General features: G+C 40.4%; 1 protein-coding gene across 1 annotated transcript in view; it reads right to left on the reverse strand.

Annotated features, from left to right (window-relative positions):
- The window catches only part of LOC127043643 (uncharacterized), a 1006231-nt gene that overhangs the window by 654835 nt on the left and 330315 nt on the right, over positions 1–21081 (reverse strand). The gene's annotated exons all lie outside the window — the stretch shown is intronic.

Genomic DNA, 21081 nt, shown 5'->3' on the forward strand with positions numbered 1-21081 from the left:
CCTGAGAGTTTCAAAACAAAGATTTATTTTTTTAATTCAGCAAATATATAAAGAAAATAAAATGATTAGTAAGAAAAGATTAAAGCTGTCTACTGAAAGAATTTTCTTTGTGCTATCATCTAAATGTACTTCTTTCTTTGCTATAAGTAATACAAATGTAAGCCATTGACCCTTATATGTGCATTTTTGAGCTCAAAGCAAAGGAAGAAGTACAAGGTTCCCTTTGTCTTTAGAGCAGCATAGTTGTAGCTGCAATTCTGGGAGGAAATTGATCATCAGTTACAGGGACAGAGTTGTAAAGGCTCATGCATATATGTGGTTAAATTTAAACAAGAGTTGAGACTATGACATTGGGTCTTTTTGATATGTAATACAGAAAGACACAGAGTGGGACAAATAGTTCAGTCAGCAACCTCAGCTGACCAAATCAGAATTTTGTATGTTCAGTTTTGAGCAGATGCCTGTTGATATTTGTGTTTTGTCATCAACACTTCTAAATGTAATGTCACCACATTCTACCACGTATTACAGAGACATCTTATTAGGATGCAAGATCGATTTTGTTTTGGTGAAGGACAGATCCTCCATGTCTCCTGTTAAAATGCAGCCAAAGTTGGTAGTAATCAAAACTTGTTACAAATACAATTTCGTGGTCTCAGTCCAGTCCAGTCCCTAGCAGACAAATGACTACATCACAATAGCTATTTTACCTTCTAAACTAGCACTATTTTGCAATCTCATTGGTAATCTTAACCAGAGATCAAAGGGAACGAAGACTGAATCAGTCTCATATTACCCCTCAGCATATTACCCCTGCAGATCAGTTTTGGAACACATGAGGTAGGAAAATTCAGGGAAGCTTGTACTACCAATGCCTGTGCTGCACCTCTTCAGTTAACAGAATCAAGAAGTCTTCAGTCTCTAAGACCGTCAATCCAAGAACTTAATGATCATTAAGTATATAATAAAAACTTTACATAAAAAAACACAGCCTCTCTGCCACAATGACCTCTATGTGATACACCCTATGTAGTTATGTAGTTCATTTTATTACAATATAATACAGAAATATTCTCCTGGCAATGTAAGACCACATGTTTACTGTTTATTATTATTCACAAATAGGTTTCAAACTATAAGAAAGTGGCAAAGCATGTCATGTAAATGATTGAAACCAAATCTAGAAAGGAATTTGACAAGTGTCACAACTAAAGTACAGTTTCACAACTCTATCATGTCAAGTAAAATGCCTCCTTGATTTCTTCCTTCCACCTCCCAAAAAATTTCCACCTTGATTACCCTGATGTAAGATCAATGCTGCTGGTTATCTGAACCCAGTAAAAAGGTGATTAGGTAGTATATAAACATTAATGTTAACTGGAAGGTTTTCGAAGCTAATATTTCAACTCCCTAGTTTTCCATCATATTTACTGATATCAGGATACCAAAGAACTATCCATCCACAATACCCACTCAAAATACCGAAGAATTACCCATCCGCATTCTTTCATTTATTACCTCAGCTAGGTTTTTCCAACAAGACAGGGAACTATGTTAAATATCAACCATCATTAATTGGCTGCTCAATTTCCAGCTCTGTGTCCCTGTGGCAAAAGTCCCTCTTTATCTCTGGAATGGTCTTTTCCAGAAAGACTGTACCTATCAATCACGGACAAGAAACATTGTCTCAGCAGTGCAAATTCAGTAAAATCACAGTGAGCAGTGGAATAAGACTAATATTCCAGACCCTCTGTGTCATCTGTCTCCTTTGGAGTCATCCATCTATAGCAGTGGTGGGCAGCCCATCACGGTAATCTGCTGGTAGGCCACTAGGCACTTTATTTACATTTTCACAGCCCCTCAACAGCTCCCAGCATTCCCAGCCAATGACAGCTGCAGGAAATGGTGCCCCCCACGGAACCCCCTACTCTTTCTGCAGCCTCCCAGCCCCCTTACCGTGCCACTCAGACCAGCGTGTCTGGCTCCGCACAGCGCCAGACGCACTGCTGCATACCTGCTGCCGTACTCCCCCATGGAGCCCACAGCCCCTGCCCCCCCCGACACACACACACACATCCAGCATCTGCCTTCCAGATTTGAACACCTCAAAATTCAGGAGTGCTCAAGCTGGTCCACTGTAACTTGCTGTAGAAAAAGTAGGATAAAATTGAGCAAGAAATGCTTCTCAGTGGTTATTAGGACTGGAATTGCTATTTTCAACAGCCATTGCCTTTTTTTGTTTGTTTAAAAGGAAGACAGTGATATTGCATTGGCAAATTCCCCAAAGAAAGAAAGAGTGGAACAAAAAAATAATAAAGGCATCTCAACTTTTCCTCAGTTATGTAGGACAGTCTTATAATATACATCCAGATATCCTCCAATCACACAAGCTGAAAATTGTTCCACTTTACTGCAGCACTGTAACCATATGGAACCCAATCCTGTCTGTGTTCTGTGCACATCCAAAATTCCTGTTGAATGACCTGCCCTGGGTCTGTTACCAGTGACCCAGAGCTATGGTGGAAGGAGGGTGCAGGTGGAGAGGGGAGATCCCAAGGCTGGGGCAGCAGGAGATGTGTGTGGGGGCCACTGGTGGGGAGGAAGAGGGGAGCCCAGGGCTGGGGTGGCAGGGGGGTGGAGGGAGGGCACTGGTGGAGGGGGGAAGGGGAAAGTCCAGCGCTGGGGCAGCAGGGGGTGTGTGTAGGGGGAGAGCTCAGGGCTGGGGCAGCAGGGAGGTGCGGGGGGGAGCCCAGGGCTGGAATGAGGGGCAGCCAAAATTTTTTTTGCTTGGGGCGGCAAAAAACCTAGAGCCAGCCCAGCCTGCAGCCTGCGCTGCTTCTCACAGCTCCCATTGGCCGGGACCAGAGAACCGTGGCCACTGGGAGCTGTGGGTGGCCGTGCAAATGTAAATAAACTATCTGGCAGCCTGCCAGCAGATTACCCTGATGGGTCGCTTGCAGCTCACAGGCCACAGATTGCCCACCATAGATCTATAGCCATGCATTTCTACATAGGGCTGTGTCTATGTGTGTTAATGCTGCAATGTCCACACATTTCACAAGCCATAACTGGTCTGGTAGTTCCATAATGGTGAAGAGCTATGAACTGAGTGCATTGATCAACATTCAGCTGGTCCTTGCCTTGTATCGATCAACAGAATTGAATGCAAACCAATTTATTCAGCATTTAGGCATGTTGACGTGCAGTCTTGCAAGCTGCTTTCTCTCACAGGAAAGGTTAGCAGATTTTTTTAGTGCAATTTGTCACATTTTAAAATTCCACAGCCTTTTCAAACACGGGAGCGGGAGTCTGTGCTCCAAAGGATGCGGTCTTAAACTGAAAAAGTGTAAGGTACCTAAGTCTCATTAGTAGTCAACCTTTATTCTGCAATTTGCATGCAGTTATGAAAGTGAAATTTCTGTATATCTACTTATCTGAGGGTACAAAGTCCAAATTAAAATTAAAAGGCTGGTGTCTTTGGATCTTGACTCTTGGGTGCTCAATTAGAGCCATCTTATCAAGGCCTGATTCTCAGAGGTGGCTGCTCAGCACTCTCTGAGAAATCAGGCTGCTTTAAAGAGTCTCAGATTAGGAACACAAAGTCAGTAGTCACTTCTAAAATTTAGACCTGTATTCTCTTAATCAGAGGAATTTTACAATGAATTATTTGGTGAATTCTGCAGTCCTTACTTTTTTTTTTTCAGTTGGAGTTCTGACAGATGAGTGCAGAATTTAGCTCATTATTTTTTACTCTCTCACCTTCAGGAATCTCATCTTAAAATTAATGTTTCATTATCACACAACACACTAATATCATCATAATGAAAAGTTATTACACTTTATTATTTGAAAATAATTCAGATTGCTTTGAAAGTGTCTCAGAAGAGTCCACTGGGAAGTTTGAAACCTTTATACAGGTTTAAATTAATAGTGGATATGTTGGCTGGATGAAATCCAGCCAGACCATTAACAAGGAAACAGATGCTTCTGTGAACAGAAAGCCTGAGTTAGAGTTAGGGATTTCAGCATTTCTATTCTTTAAAGCCTTTTGTCTGTTTTCCTTTTTCAAGTTACAGCTACTGCTCTTGATCTGGTCTCAAAACCAAGCTTGATACCACTTCCCTGGCCTCAAGCATAAAAGATTACTAGTAGAATTGTATCTCTACTCTGGAATGCAGCATTTTTTTTTAATATGCGGATGTAAACTGACCCCAAAAAGATCAAAAAGACAGACTTTATAATGAAGATTTTTTTCTGTGGCAAAAAGGGTAACTGAAAAAGTTTGATATTATTAATGCTTTTAATAAAATGTTCTTATAAAATGGTCTGAAAATGTCCCCCAGTTAGTTGCTTTCATGAAGATGCTTAACATATATATAGTTAGCATCTTCAAGAAAGCAACTATTTCATATATTGCTTGTTAAATATATATTGCTTTTTAAATAAGACTCCAAATCAAAAAAGTTGTCAGTAATAATTTTAAATGTAAACCAGTGGTCATGAATATTATGGTATCATTAGCCTGTGTATACCAAAAAAGTTTCACAGACACATTTAAATTCAGACAGGTGCCACAGCTTTTCCCAACATGACTATCTAATCAAAATCTCATCCTTTCCACAAAGCAAAATTTGCAACAGTGTATTAGACTTGTTATTCTGTAAGCTCCTTACCTAAAACTGTGCGGGTCTGAAGATGCCCACGCATGCACCAATCTTACCATATGCAGGTATAACGCAATGCCTACCTGCATTAGTGATTGTTAAGTGCAAATGTTTTGCTAAAAATATCAAATTACAGTAAGAAACTATTGACTCTGTGACTGCTTATTTAGTTTTGGGATAGAAGCTTTAAAGCATACATGTATATAGGCTTTTTGGGGTCTGCTCTGTTAAGTATTACTGTATAGCCTTTTCTACCATAAATTGGTTGCATGACAGCCTGATTGTCATTATCAGTTATTAACAGTACCTCAAGAAAAAAAGCAAATATAATATGGAGAAGACATGCACTGAGTGATCCCATCTGAAACAAACTTAGACAAACTCCTAGCTGAGCAACTCTAGACACAATGGTGCCAATCCCATATACCAGGGTAGCTTCTGAGTAGACCCATTGAAGTGATCAGGGCTACCTACATGAGAAGAGTATCTGACTTGTGTCAAGTGCTTGCAAAATATGCATCCCAGCTTAAATCTCAGATATCATAATAATATCCAGGACACATACAGCAAACCCAGCCGCTAGATAGGGGCCTCTGTTAATTTCTGTTCACTGTAGCATATGGCCACCAGCTGGTAGACACAGCAATTTTACTTTCAGCCTGCAGGCTCCCTGAAAACAGAAGTTCACAAAAAGTTTAAAAGTAAAGCCAGTCTGATAACACTGTCTTGGAGGAGACTCAGTTTCAATACCTACACTCTCTCGCCTCCCAGCTGGAAGTGCTGTGGAGGAAGCAGTTCAGTGTCAGCCTACTATGTATGGGGGAAGCCAGGGGTCTCAGAACACTGCCCCCGCAGTTCCCATTGGCTGGCAAGAGAAAACTTTTTAAAAGTTGTCCTAAGTTTTTAAAGTAAGTAGTTTCAAGGCCTGCATGCACACTGAGTGACTATGTGTGCAAATACTCAATTGATTCATGACCCGGTTATTTCCTGAAGACATCGCATGTGCAAATAGCAAGACAAATGTGCACATATATCTGTGAACACTTGTGTAGATAGCAGGCCTCCTTTAAAAAAAATGTGGCCTGAAGGTTAGAGGAAATAATGTTTGCAACAATTGAAGCAGGTCTTGTGGGTAGGTTATCTAGTTGGAAGCCTTAAACATTCCATTTTATCCTGTATGTGGTTTCCTGCTCTGCAGTGTTAATTCCTTGGAAAAACAGTATTTTCCTGTGATAAAGGTACTCTCTTCCCATGGGTGAGATAAAAATCTCAAGGCTCTATAATTATACATTCCTCTCTTTAATGTAAAGCAGGATCACACCATATGGAAATAACTGTGTATGATGCTAAAAGAAGATAGTTCGTGTTATGAAATGCAGTTTTATTCAAAAATGGCAAATGACAAAGGGGCTGCAGAGAGTGGCTGGAAGGATTTTCCTTTATGTAGCAAATCCAGCACCAATTACAGTCAATGGACCACTCACATTTGACCCCAGACTGGAATCTATATCATTATTATTTAACTCAAAACAACTTTAAAGAAATCAAGATTATTTTTATCTACGTAAATAAAATGTAAACCTCTTGAAGCTAATGCCACTATCAAAACATCCTTAGAATTTTTATTTGACAGAGACTGTACTGATTTTTCGCCTTCAGCATGGGGCATGAGTCGCTTGCAGGTTTAAACTAGTGTACATAGTAGACTCTCTGTAACTTGAAGTCTATAAATCATGATTTGGGGACTTCAGTAACTCAGCCAGTGGTAAAAGTTCTATTACAGGAGCTGGTAGGTGCAGTTCTGAAGCCTACAATATGCAGGAGATCAAACTAGATGATCATGATTGTCCCTTCTAGTCTTAAAAGTCTATGAGTCTAAATATTCTAGAGAAAAAAATTTCTAACTGCATCCAACATGGGGGGAATTCTATATTAGACCTTATCTTGAGTATTAAAGAGTAACTGAACACAGAATTAAAATTAATGGTAACTTAGGTACAAGTGACTATAACCTTATGCTTTAAAAGGCCAAATTTCACAAAGCTGAAAACAATTGTGAATCAAATCTAGGAGGAAGAGTTTAATCATGTGGATGATAATTCAGAATTTTTAAGAACACTTAACTTGATGCAAAAATGGCCACAATCAAGAAAGAAGGTCATATTAGTAAAAAAAAATCAGCCAGGTTTAGAGGAGAAATGAAGGCAGGTATAATTATTATTATATATATACACACACACACCAGATGCAAGTTGATAATAATGAATATAAATCAGAAGCTACAATTTAGAAAAATTATAAGGAACACAAGCAGAAAGGACACTCTGGCTAGCAGAGTTAAGGATAACAAGGTGTTTTTTTTTACAGTATATTAGTATAAGCAGAGTCAGGATGAGCTCTACCCTGACATCTGGTGGTGAATTATGGGGAGTGTGGAAAGGAATTTCAGGTATTTGCATTGGCATACCCACCCCATCTAGCATAGCCCACGGCAGCCTGGGATGTTTATTTTGACAGCTCTGGGATCCCCAAATTTTTTGTTAGGAGGAATAAAGTGTTGTCACCCTGATTATGTGAACGAGGAACTATGAGACTGCTTTATGACAGAGATGTCTCACCGTCAATTAAGTAGCACTTGCTAGACAAGGGACATTGATGCCAAAAGCCAGTGAATTGAGAGAGGTTGGGGACTGGTGTGTGTACCTGATGATATGGGCCTCTTTTGAGGGCCTGGAACACCAATTGCACATGCTCCTCTCTCCACTGTTGAAGAGCAGAGCTAATTTTGAATCCATTAGGAGTCCATCTAGAGGTGGCTGAGCTAAATTCACCTTGGGCCAATGGTGCACCAGCACCGGGGCTCCCCTACCACAAGCTGAAATCACTAAGAGCCGAAATCACTAAAAGAGCTAAGCTTACTGAGCTGAGATCACTGCATGCTGTGTTAACTAGTGGGGGAGCCTGAAGATCTATCACTAAGCGGCTGGCAGAGCAGAGCAGTTTGCAGCACGTTGGAGCAGTCCATGGAACAGTGAGTAGAGTGGAGCACTTTGCGGGGACGGCTGGAGCGGCTCACAGGTCAGCTGGAGGAGCTGCACAGTTGGTGGAGCGGAGCAGGTCGTGGTGAAGGCTGCAGCAGAACTCCACGGAGAGGCGGAGCAGTTGGCCCCTGGCCCACATAAGGTGCCCCTTAACACCCTGTGTATGCCCCCCCCCATTTACACCCAGGCTGGGAGGGGGAAGACTCTGCAAATAAACTTTTGAACTCTGGGATGGCACTGACCAGAGACAGAGACTTTTGGGTTGTTGGACTTTGGGGTGATTGGACTTAAGACCCTAAGGGGGAAAGAACATTGCCAAACGTACTTGAAGGTGGAGTTTTTTTGCTTATGGTTTGTGTTATAATCCTGTTTGTGGTGTTTCTCCAACGTGATGCCACATTGTTTCCCTCCTTTATTAAAAGGATTTTGCTACACTTGGACTCTGTGCTTGTGAGTGGGGAAGTATTGCCTCCTAGAGGCGCCTGGGGGGTGTGTGGTATGTAATTGTCCCAGGTCACTGGGTGGGGGCTCGAGCTGGTTTTGCATTGTGTTATTGAAACAGAACCCCTGGATACTGAACTCTGCCCTTGTTGCTGCCAATTCAGAGGGGCAGAAGGAACAAAAAAGAATCCTGACAATGCTATTGGTCCATTACTAGATGGAAATGGTAGAGTTATCAAGAATAATGCAGAAAAGGCAGAAATATATAATAAATGTTTCTGTTCTATATTTAGGGGAACAAAAACAAGATGAAGTTGTCATATTATATGACAATACTCTTTCTATTCCACTAGCATCTCAGAAGGATGTTAAAAAGCAACTACTAAAGTTAGACATTTTCAAATCAGCAGGTCCAGTTAACTTGCATCCAAGAATTTTAAAAGTGCTATCTCAAGAGTTCACTAGACAATTAATGTTAATTTTCAATAAGTCTTCATATATCGGGAAGTACCAGAAGAAAGCTAATGCTGTGCCAATATTTAGAAAGTATAAATGGGATGAGTAGGTAATTAAAAGTCTGTCAGTTTGACATTGGTCCTGGGCAAGATAGTCAAGCAGCTGATGCTGGACTCAATTAATGAAGTCTTAAAGGAGGATAATATAATTAACTCCAATCAACATGGGTTTGTAGAAAATATATCCTGTAAAACTATTCTTTTTAATTTGGTTGGTAAAGGTACTAGTGTTGATATAATGTACTTAGACTTCTATAAGGTATTTGACTTAATACTGCATGACATTTTTATTAAAAACTACCAAGATGTATTAAAAAAATCTCGCTAAATGGTAGGTTGCAAAATGTAATTGTAAATAGGGAATCATCACTAAACTGATTTATGGTGAGGTATCGATTCTTGGTCCTACACTGTTTATATTCCTTATTAGAGACCTGGAAGAAAACATGATATCAGCACTGACACATCTATGAACAAAGAATGTAGGCCACACATTTATGATAGAGGACTCTATCTTGGAAAGCAGCAACTCTGAAAAAGATTTGGGAGTTATTGTGGATAATCAGTCAAACAGGAGCTCCCAGTGCAAAGCTATGGTCACAAGGGCTAATACAATTCTTGGATACATAAACCGGGGAATCTCAAGTAGGAGTAAAGAAGTTATTTTACTATGATACTTGGCACTGGTGTGACTGCTGCTGGAGTACTGTATCCTGTTCTGGTGTCCACAGTTTGAGAAATACATTGATAAATGGGAGAAGGTTCAGAGAAAATTCATGAGAATGATTAAAGGATTAAAAAACATGCCTTATAATGATATACTCAAGAAGCTCAATGTATTTAGCTTAACAAATAGAAGGTTAAGTGGTTACTTTATTACTAAATATCTACATGAGGAAAAAATACATAATAATAGGCTCTTCAATCTAGCAGAGAAAGGCACAACATGATCCAATGGCTGATGTTGAAGCTAGACCAGGGGTTGACAACCTCTAGCACGTGGTTCACCAGGGCCGGGCTGGGCCAGTTTGTTTATCTGCCACGTTGGCAGTTTCGGCCGATCCCGGATCCCACTGACTGCGGTTCGCCATCCCAGGCCAATGTGGGAGGCAGGAAGCCACGGCCAGCAAATCTCTCGGCCTGCAGCGCATCCCACCGCCCCCATTGGCCTGGGACAGCGAACCACGGCCAGTGGGAGCCGCCATCAGCCAAACCTGTTGACGCAGCAGATAAACAAACTGGCCCGGACCATCAGGGTGCTTACCCTGGCGAGCTGCGTGCCAGAGGTTGCCGACCCCTGTGCTAGACAAATCCAAACTGGAAATAAGGCATACATTTTTAACAATCAGAGTAATTAACCATTGGATCAACTTAGCAGGGGTCATGTTGGAATCTATCATGGACAATTTAAAATCAAGATTGGATGTTTTTTTTCTCAATTATATGCTCTAGGAGTTATTTTGGGGCTGATCTATGGCCTTTATTAGTCAGGAGGTCAGACTAGCTGTTCACAGTGGTCTTTTCTGGCCTTGCAATCTATGAATCCATGAAAAACAGGCTAATTATACAAAACTCCAAGTTCCTCACCAACATGGCTGAGTGAAACTATCTATATTTTATGCATTTTCCGGGATTGTTTCAATTTAAAAATAAAGAAAGAAAAAAAGAAAAAGAAATAGTGCCCCACTGGAATATAATCAGCCCATCCTTCTTCTTTGTAGTGTGTCTGTATACATTTCAGTGCTAAACTCATGGAGGTGGTTTTGCATATAGTTGGGACTACATTGGCAAAATGCTTTAAAAACAATCATACCTGTTTAAAATGAAGATGAAAGAAGATGGATATTTTCGGGGGAAAAAAGGAGCCTACTTCCTTTTCTCACGTCATCAAGCCTCAAAATGCTGGGTATCTCCATAACCAACTTTGGAATTTTGCATTAATCAATCCCTAGAGATTTCCACAGGAAACTCCCCCAGTGTGCCAGGAACACACAAATACATAACACTTACTGATGCAAAGGCCTATGAATATTTTGTGGGCCCATATCATCTGGCCCATCTCAGTATTATATACTTTGAAGATTTCATACTTTCAAGGACTGGCTCAAACATATAGACAAACTTAAATATAATGATCTCAAGATATGCTTGTGTGCATTCTATGTTACAGATAGGTCTCCCAAATCCTAGCCCCCACATTAAATACCCATCCTTCTCCCTAGGGTGTCCCAATTCACATCAGTGCAGAACTCACGAGGAAGGTTTTGAATTTAGCCAGAGACTATATTGGCAAAATGCTTTAAAAACCAATAATGCCTGTTTAAAATGAAAGAGGCACTATAGCCAGCCAATGTAAAAAGGATGCAGAGATGTCTATTACGTAATATTCAACCAATGAGCATTGTCTAGCTACATAAGAATCTGAAGGGAGAATTTGGCCAATTAACATTCACATTTCTGCAGGGCACAACACTATCAAATGCAGCTATTTTTTGGTATGAAAATAAAACGGCTCCAAGCGCAGTGGTCTAGAAACCTATGTAATGATGTGATTGTGGTCATGCATGTGAGCAGGAAATAGAAACAGGATGTCAATATCTCTGTCTCTACTTTGAAAACCACAAATGGAAAAACAAAAGTAAAACAAGCTGCCAAATTGGTGATAAAAAAAGTCGACATGCAAACAGAACTCATTTTTCACTATCTAAGGTGATTTTAGAAACAAAGCAAACTAAAAAAATGAGGAAAACATGTTAAGGTTAACACTGTCCCTCGAAGCAAGAAGTGCCCTCAATCTAAAACATCTAAGCTCAGCCATCAAAACACAGTATTTCAAAGATTCTGCACAGAAAAATTATTTGTCAGTTTTTGCAAAACTGTCAGCCTGATGAAAGTGGTTTTTTGTTTTCCAAAAAATAGTCAGACAGCATTATTCAAGTTGTTTAAGACACGAGTATTGTCCAAAGCTTAAACAGCATAAAAAGAGTCTATTTTAAAAGTACAAGTCATCCGACTTACTAAATGGGTTTTCTTTCTCCACTGTGTATTCTGAGCAGCAGAGAAAAATTAAGCAGAGATACACTCAAAGAAAAGGTGCATTTGTGTACCTTTGTCTCCACATCCCCTTCTTTAACCTCTTTCTGTACCACAAGCACATTACTGCATGTCATATTCTCAGTTCCATCCATTTTGAAGGTCTTCCCAAAGTTGTTCCAGTGACAACGATAATGAAGACCGATAGATAGTGTCATGCTTGTGCCCTTGTACTTAAGTACTCTTAGGTATGTGGTTTATCTTTTACATTGCAGGAGAGAGAGAAAGGTATAAGACTTAGTGCTGCAAAATCTTTAAAATAATGTGTCTTGTGAGCTTAGTTTTCTGATCTTCTGAATATTTTCTAGTCCAGCAAGGTAGACAGGATGAATAGCCAAGATGAAGGTCTATTTGTTTTACCTCCATCCGAGAGAGCAATGCATCACTTTTCTATCACTGTTATAGCTTTTCTATTCAAGTCAATCTGTTATATTTCTGAAGAAGACTGAATTGTTTCCAGTTGAACTGTAAATACATATTATTAGTAGTATGGACAAAAGCTGTTATATGCAGCCAAGTACTCAGCACAGAATATGCTCCAAGGAGAAAATCCACACATCTTAACAAATTTAAAACTACCTTCATCAAACAAGAGCACTCCATCAGGAAAAGTAGATTGCATCATGGAATCGGACATCCAGATAACCACTGAGAACCAGCTTCAATAGAGTCAGGGAAAAAAAAAACACTGGACCACATACACCTAGTTGTCATCTACCACCCCACATTAGAACACATAGGGGGTACCATCAAACAATTAAACCTATATTTCATGGAGATCACATCCTAAAATATTTTTTCCTCAACCCCCTTTTCTGGCCTTCAACCACCCTCTCTTACCCAACTTCACCAAGCTCATCATCAGAAGCAAGCTCCTCATTGACCAAGACATATGAACTCAAAGTGGCATGGGACCATGCCAGAAAAAAACTGATGCAAAACCTGCAGACATATTTCTTCTACAGCGATGATCAATACCTCCCACACCATACCTTTCAAGATCCCATATATGGTGTACCCCATCCAGTCCATCAAATATCTCAACAACAACTATGTGGGTGAAACTAGACAATCTCTATGCTCTCAAATGAATTTACACAGAAAAATTACAAAGACAAAAAATACCCTGTCACCAGCCAGCAAACACTTTTCACAATGTGAGTACTCCATATCAGACCTATTAATCCCTGTCTTCAAAGAAAACTTGCAAGACACCTTCAAAAGATGATTATGGACATTTAAATTCATAGCTCTGCTAGACACTAAAAAACATGGTCTCAACAAAGACACTGGTTTTAGAGCTCATTGCAACAATTTGTGATCTATTAACCTTCCTCTGGCCTATGACTGCAGAGATGTTAATTGCACTCTTCATTTTCAGTGGTTTCTTGCTGTATGTGTTAACCCCTTATGCTTTACAATCTGTCCCACTTTGTATTTATCTGCTGCACTCCAGTTACCTTTTCCAAACCTGAAGAAGAGCTCTGTGAAGTTTGGAAGCTTGTCTCCTCCACCAACAGAAGTTAGTCCAGTAAAAGATATTATCCCACTCACCTTGTCTCTCATTAAACAAAGGAATTGTTAGTTTGTTAGTGAATTGAACTGATTATTTTTGGTCATTATGCATGTCAAGATTTTAAAATTAGAAGATATCATCATTTCAATTCGGTTTATTCAGAGACTGGAAGAGAAAAATAAGTGTTCCTGCTTGTTCAGCTCCCAACTGTTTTCTTTTTCTTTTCTTTCTTTTTTTTTTAATTTTCAAAGAATTAGTCATTGAAAAAACTAGATCAATAAACTGAAATGTAGAAAATATTCTCTCTCCACCTGCAGAAGCATCTACAAATGCCAAAAGTTCATTTAGTACTTCAAAAAACCCTGGTTCCAGTTGCTTAACCAGTGACTTCCGCCCACTCAGTGGTTGGATTTTCCTTAATGTTTGGTAGCAAACGTACTACTGCCTACTACTTTTTAAAATTAATTTAAATGATTTTAATAGATAATAGTAAAAATAGACCTTAACATAGGTTGTTTATTAAAAAAAAAGTATTTAATGTAAACACAACAACAAATCTGTTTTAAAATCAAAACTCTGTTTTTAAATAGATTTTTTTTCCACCTGATAGGTGCTACCATGGGTATATGAGCCACAAATACATGCACATTTACCAATTCTCCAATTAAACAATATAATATTATGCAGTATTTAAAGGAGTAGGGGGAAAACATGAAGAATTTGATCAAATATGCTTTATAATCTCTGTTGCTCATTTTTTACCATCCCATCAGACTTCCTTCAGGCCTGTAGAAATACTAATGCACCTATAATCTGATGTCAGAATTCATTTATTTTGCTTGAATTTCCTGAAAATCCCCAGGTTGGAATAAATACACAACAGATCAGCAGCCAGGATTTGGTGTTTTAAATTAAATCTGAGGACACAGTAGGTAGAACTCTGCATAAGCCCTCTGATTTGTAGCTAAAGTTGTAAAATGTGTTTTGTTCAGTTGGTCACGCTTCCAATTAAGTATTGTAGATAAGGATGTGAATGTAGAGGGAAATTATTGTATCTGATATTACATTAAGGGATAGATTGTCACTGCTCTTAATTGGCTATGAAGGTGAGTAATCTGCTTTATCGTTATTTATTCTATTGTTCATCTGTGTAAACAGTACTCAGATGGCAATTCTGGCTGGCTGGGGGAGGAGGTGAAACAAGAGCTGTTCATTCAGTATTCATGCAAGTACAGGATAAAGATGAGCCGGTATTGGGGGTGAGCCTTGGATCCTCTCACTGAATCTTTCACTGGGTGACTGGAGTGGAAATGGGGAGGAAAGTACGCTGCTCTGCAGCAAGGTGTGTAATAAATTATTTCCTCTCGTCCCTCAGAGCAAAGGACTGTTACGAAGTCACAATTAATTCTCTGCTATGCTCCTGGAATAGTGCAGAAGCACATTAGCCCTGGCTTTGGGCAGACCATCATTTTACAAGCTAGTCCTAAGTAATTGCCCGTCATGTGTTTTTGATACTCAGTTTGCATATAGTAAAAACCTACTATAAGTTCTGGATTTAATAAAGCAGTTATTTCAACATATCAAATAATTGATCTCTCTCCAATTCTTTTTTTTTAAATAAATATGTTGAAAATGCTCACAGTTCAGCTGGTATCTTATTGAAATCCTTTAATGCTTCTTCCTTCAAACTTGATTGTGTCCTGATTGTAAAAACTAAACATATGATACTTTTAATATAAGAAATAAGTTGTCCGACTGCCAGGCACAGTCTATTTTTATATAGATAGGGTGGAGGGAGGAAAGAAATCAATGCTCTATTTGATGTTAAAATGCATGTCTTGTATTTGGCAAAATCAAAGTGAAACTAGTGCTGGCAGGTGGGTTTTTTTTTTTTTTTTTGAAAACCCTACCGAGAAATGAGGAAATGTATTGTCCATAGGACTGGAAATAATGAATAAGAGATGAAACAGCAAGAATTCTTCTTCCTATTAAACTTCACTAAAAATGTGCAAGACCATTTTTTTCTAAATGTCATGAATTATTTCAATTACAGCCCTTCTATTTTTTCATGCTTTTGGAAGCAGCAGCACATCACCAAGTTGAAGGTATTTTTTATTTAATAAAAATAAAACAAAATCTCAAAAACTGCTAATGAGTTTTGATTCTACAGATCAAAGAGCAAACTAGTTGCCCTGGTGTCAGATATAAAATACCAAAAAAATAAAAATAAAAAAAACCCGACAGCGGTTAAAAGCCCAGTAGTGTCAACTCACTCCTTCATTATTTTGTGTCTGAAGAATTGAGTTCCAAGCAGTTTATTGTATGTGGGGTTTTTTTTTCTGATAAAAATCTTTAAAATCCATTACCTTGAAGTTCCTGTCTTCAACATCCATGTTGTGTGGTGAAAGATCTCAACATCTACCTGACTGCTGTCCCTCCTTTTGGAAGTACCTACATGGTGCGAATTATTATAATAATCAGCAATTATTATAGTTAAGGTTAAATGTGACCATTTCCCCCTGTTTATTACATTCTAAAAATAATCAGGTAGCTAATTGCAGTGACTTAATGCAAAACAGCTTTCTGTATAATGGCATCTCTATGTGTTGACTCTGTTCACTGTGGGAGAGACAATCTCTCTCACAAGTTGACTTACTTGTCAGACTATGAACACTCTTCAGATCTGCAGCTGGTTTAAAGTATCATAGCTACACTGAGTTCAGTGAAGCCATGTTGACTTACAGTAGCTGAGGATCTGGGCTTAAATGAGTAAATGAACTTCATGGGTCAGGAAGAAGTGAGGTTAGTATTGTGGCAGGACTCAGGAGGATTCCACAGTGTACACATACAGTTTCCAAAAGTCACATGTTGGGCCAAACTAATTCTTAGTATAACTCCAACTATGCAGTAACACCAGGAGAAAAAATGGCCTACTTTGTTTAATCTGTTGTTGAAGGAATGACTGCACAGCTTCTCTCCCTTGGGATTATAGCCTCAGATGGTGGGCTAATGAAGCACATGTCATATAGGGTTGCCATGAGGTATTCAACATGCAACTATTAAGTGATATGATCAAGCATCCTGATACAGTGGACAAGGTTGGAGACCTGGGTTCTAACTTCTGTCTCTGATGGCTTGCTATGTGACCTTAGGCCAGTCACTAAACCTTTATTTAGTCATCTATACATTGTAACAGTCCTTAAGTACAAACACAGAAACATGGAGACTTAATTAGTAATTTATGTAAAATGAGTTGAAAAAATAAATACTTTTAAGAGTACCCATTAGAGCTTGGAGGGTCAGAAAGGTGAACAAGCTGCTTTTTTCTGTATCCTAGCTCTATTGCCTCCCTCAGAGCTCAGAAAGGCATGTGACATGCTGAGTTATATGGACACAGAAGGAAAGAAGGGAGGGGTTAAGAGAAGAAAAACTTTTGGCTGAACTGTTTTCTGCAGATACAGAAGAAAATTTTAAAAAGAAAAAAAGTTACATAAAGTAGCAGTGGAACATTTAGGATGCTACCTGCTACCCTCCCCCCTTTCAAGTCTATCCTCAGGACAACCCACTTCTTCCATGATGCAAAGCCTGTCTGACTGCTAACTCTACTCCACAAGCCTTTGCAGTTCAGTAGGGTTGTATGCATGTACGCCTCTCCATGGATCACCACCTTGTAGTGGTGGAGAGGCTTGCACGTCTCAATGACCCCAAGAGTGATGCTGCCTGGAGTCATGTACTTCCTTAGGGTCACCTATGGCAGAATGGGCAAGGGCGAGACTCCAGACAAAGTATGATCCAAGAAGTCCCTAACAACAGAGAAGACAGAGGATAACTGCATAGTGGAGGTGAAACTGTTGTGTAATGTTGCAACGGTTGTGAAGGTGGATGAAGGCTGCAGCAAATGGAAAATTTCCAATAGTCACAGTGTCCATGCCATTAGTTTCAAGTCCTCTATCTGTCAAGGGTAGTGTGATGACTGTTATAAACCAGTCTCCCCACTTCCAGACCCCTAAGTAGCCCCTCAAGAATTGAACTCACAACCCTGGGTTTAGTAGGTCAATGCTCAAACCACTGAGCTTACCCCTCCATTTGAAAAAAAAAGAAAGTCCTATGTGATGGTCCCCTGCATTTTGAATTTACTCACCGACAAGTCGAAGAGGACAAGAGGCGCAGGAGGAAGGAGAGACTGTTCTCCAGTCATAGTCAACAGCCTCCTGCTGAGCCTGAAAACATCTTCCCTCATTGTAATAGAATTTGTGGTTGAAGGATTGGCCTTATTAGCCACCTGAGGACCCATAACTCCCATGAAAGATGATCATACTCAGTAACGAGTGATCGCCCATCATCATCGTCATGCACGTACAGTGTCTAAATGACTAGGGAGTTTAAGTTAAGTTCCATTGACTTTCATTGCAACCTAAGTTTTTAAGTGTCTTTGGAGTTTTTGAAATGTTTACCAATTAAAACTTGTGAAGTGCTTTGGGATAAAATGTGCTTGATAAAGCTTTATTTATTTTAAAAATGATAAGATGGGGTCAGGTTAGTAATACTGCATCTTAATCAGACTTTAGGGAATATTTCAACAATTTTCTCATTCATTTGTGTTCTAGCTGATCTTTTGAAGCAATGTCAGTCTGATATAATTATCTTTCTCAAGTTTGCATGCTACTAAACACCTTCATCCACTGATTTTTTTCTTGTTCGGAGATTTTTTTTTCTTTATCATTTTTTCATATTGTTATTATTATTGTCATCATCCACTTTCCAGCTAACCACATGGATTTAATTAGCTATAAGACTTTAATTCAGGGGTGGGCAAAGTTTTTGGCCCAAGGGCCACATCAGCATTACGAAACTGTCTGGAGGGCCAGGTAGAGAAGGTTGTGCCTCCCCAAACAGCCTGGCCCCATCCCCCTATCTGCCCCCTCTCGCTTCCAACACCCTGACTGCCCCCCTCAGAATCCTCATCCATCCCCCCTTGTTCCTTTTCCCTTGACGTCCCCCTCCTGGGACCCCCAACCCAACCACCCCCCAGGACCACACCCTCATTCAGCCCCCCTCTGCTCCCTGTCCCCTGACTGCCCCCGGGGACCCCCTGCCCCTTATCCAACTCCCCGCCCCCTTACCATGCTGCTCAGAGCAGTAGAAGCTTGCAGCCTTGCCTCAGCCAGCCACGCCACCCATGCTGCCCGGCAGGAGCAGCAGGCCAGAGGGCTGGCGGCACAGCAAGGTGAGGCTGTGGGGAAGGAGGGACAGCGGGAGAGTGGCCAAGGGCTAGCTTCCCTGGCCGGGAGCTAAGGGGCTGTGCAGGATGGTCCTGCGGGCTGTAGTTTGCCCACTTCTGCTTTAATTGAAGACATCTTTCCTTATTTTTCACCATCATTGTCTCCTGCTTTCTGTTTTTCTTATTCATTATCTATAGATGACTCTGAAAATGATAAAATTTGATATATGTGAACATTAGATAGGTTATCCAGCTTTAATCTGAAAATGTATTACAGTGCTCAAGATTACCGCACTTGACCATTATCAGGTAAGACCTCTCTTGTTAGATCTACACTTGCTGTAGCCATATTTGCTTTGTTATGAAACCTTGAAAGAAATGAAAAAAGACATTGTTCACATTGTTTGTTCAGAGGGCAGGCTAACGTTAAAATTATACAGACTGATGTGTTCCCTAGTAGTACCTGTTTGCTCTGATGGATGGATTCTTTTCACTCTCCATAAAACAAACACATTCTGAATACTATAAAGAGATGGTATCCATTGAATGGGCATTAATTCCTTCATACATTAATTTTAAATTAAATTGAAAAGGTCACTTAGAACTAAACAATGTTCAACCATAAAAGACAACAGAAAATGAAAATCCAAATTAGGCTCAGAGAGCTAGCATTTGTTTCTTGGTTCAGACTGGAAAACTTCAGCCTTACACTGGAATAATAGTCAACAACTCTAAAAATGGCACTGAGAGATTTGTTCATTCACTGATGGCTAGAGTCATTCTAGCTCGTGTAATATGGTGTTATTTGGACTTTCCCATGCCAGAGAGACCTTCTGTGTCCTAGGCCTTCTGTGATGAGAGAGTTATAGGAGAGAGGGCAGCTTTAATAGGTGGCTGGTGGAATCTACTATAGGGATAACCTTAAAGAGTGAATGAATACTATCATCCTACCCTGACCATGTTCCCTCCCTTATCATCCCCATCCAATATTTGGGCTTCATTAGCCCTTTACCAAACAGGCAAGTATTGTTGCTTTGTGTCATTGCAAGCACTCCACCACAGAAGGTCCTACAGTTAGATCACATCAGTATAAACATGGCTCAATCTGTCTATTAGACTTTTAGGCTTCATCCTGACTGGGAAAAGTGGTAGAGTTTATGTCAGGATTAGCTGGATCTTGTTAGCTGACTATGATGTAAATATGACCCCTTTCCTAGTCAGAATGAAACCTTAGGGTGGAAATACCAAGTGGACAGAAGTCCTGCCCAAGGCCCTTCTTCATTAATAGTAGCATTTTGCTTCTATAGATCTCAAAATTCTTTACAAAGATGTGCAACTATTGTTATTCACATTTTACAGATAGGGAAATTCAGGCCCATGGTCATACAGCAGGTCAATAGCAGAACAGATAATGGAGCTACCATTTCTTGACCTCTGCCAGTCCCATTCTCTGTCCACTGGACCATGATGCCTCCTGCTGGGGATTAAATGACGCAGAAGAGTCTTGTGTAGGCCCCCTGCACAGGGATAACTCTCTCCCTTAATTGCTTCAACAACAAGTTTGCTCCAGTAACAAGGCAAAATAATATTTTAATTTTCAGAACTGCAAATCTGATTTGAGGTATTCCAAAGCAAATTGAGGTGGGTTTTTTTGCTTCTTACCTCCTTAGTATTGATGTTGCATTGGTACTCTCATTACTCGACGTTAGGAGAATGAGGAAGGGAGTTATCTTCAGTTTATCCCCGCCCTGACTGTTCAGGAGGTGTGAAAAAAGGACTGTTTTTTTTTAAGCCATCCAACTCCTTTATGTGTAATTTAGCCAGATAAGTGACAACAGCTCATGTTAGTGCTGATATACCTCACCACTGGGCCCAACTGCTATATATGATCGTCCTAAACCATGTATCATCAAAAATGATAATTCATCGAGAATATTAAAGGTGTTCAAAGTTGTTTTGTTTTGTATTTAAATAGGGGAAAGCCTTTGCAGCTCAGGAAATTACTGGAGCTTCTGTTGGACAGCACAGAGAGAGCCTATTCCCTATAGGGCAGGGGTGGGCAAACTACGGCCCAGGGGTCACATCCGGCCCTTCAGACGTTTTATTCCAGTTTATAAGCTCCATCTGGGGAGCGGGGTTTTGGGGGCTTGCCCGGTTCCATGCACGCCGGGGCTCCTCATGGCTCCCGGAAGCAGCGGCATATCCTTGCTCTGCCTCCTACACATGGGGGCAGTCAGGGGGCACCACACACTGCCCCTGCAGCTCTGATTGGCTGGTAACTGTGACCATGGGAGCTGCAGGGGCAATGTCTGCAGACGGGGCAGCACACAGAGCCTTCTAGCTGTCTCTCTGCTTAGGAGCCAGAGGGGAGACATGCCACTGCTTCTGGGAGCTGTTTGAGGTAAACACCACCCGGAGCCTACACCCCGGACTCTCTCCTGCACCCCAACTCTATGTCCCAGCCCTGATCCCCCTTCCACCCTCCGAAACCCTCAGTCCCAGCCTGGAGCACCTTCCTTCACCCCCAACTCTTCACCCCCAGCCCCACTCCAGAACCCACACTTCCAGCTGAAGCCCTCAACACCTTCTG

The sequence above is a fragment of the Gopherus flavomarginatus genome, chromosome 1 (assembly GCF_025201925.1).
Source record: "Gopherus flavomarginatus isolate rGopFla2 chromosome 1, rGopFla2.mat.asm, whole genome shotgun sequence".
Lineage (NCBI taxonomy): Eukaryota > Metazoa > Chordata > Testudines > Testudinidae > Gopherus > Gopherus flavomarginatus.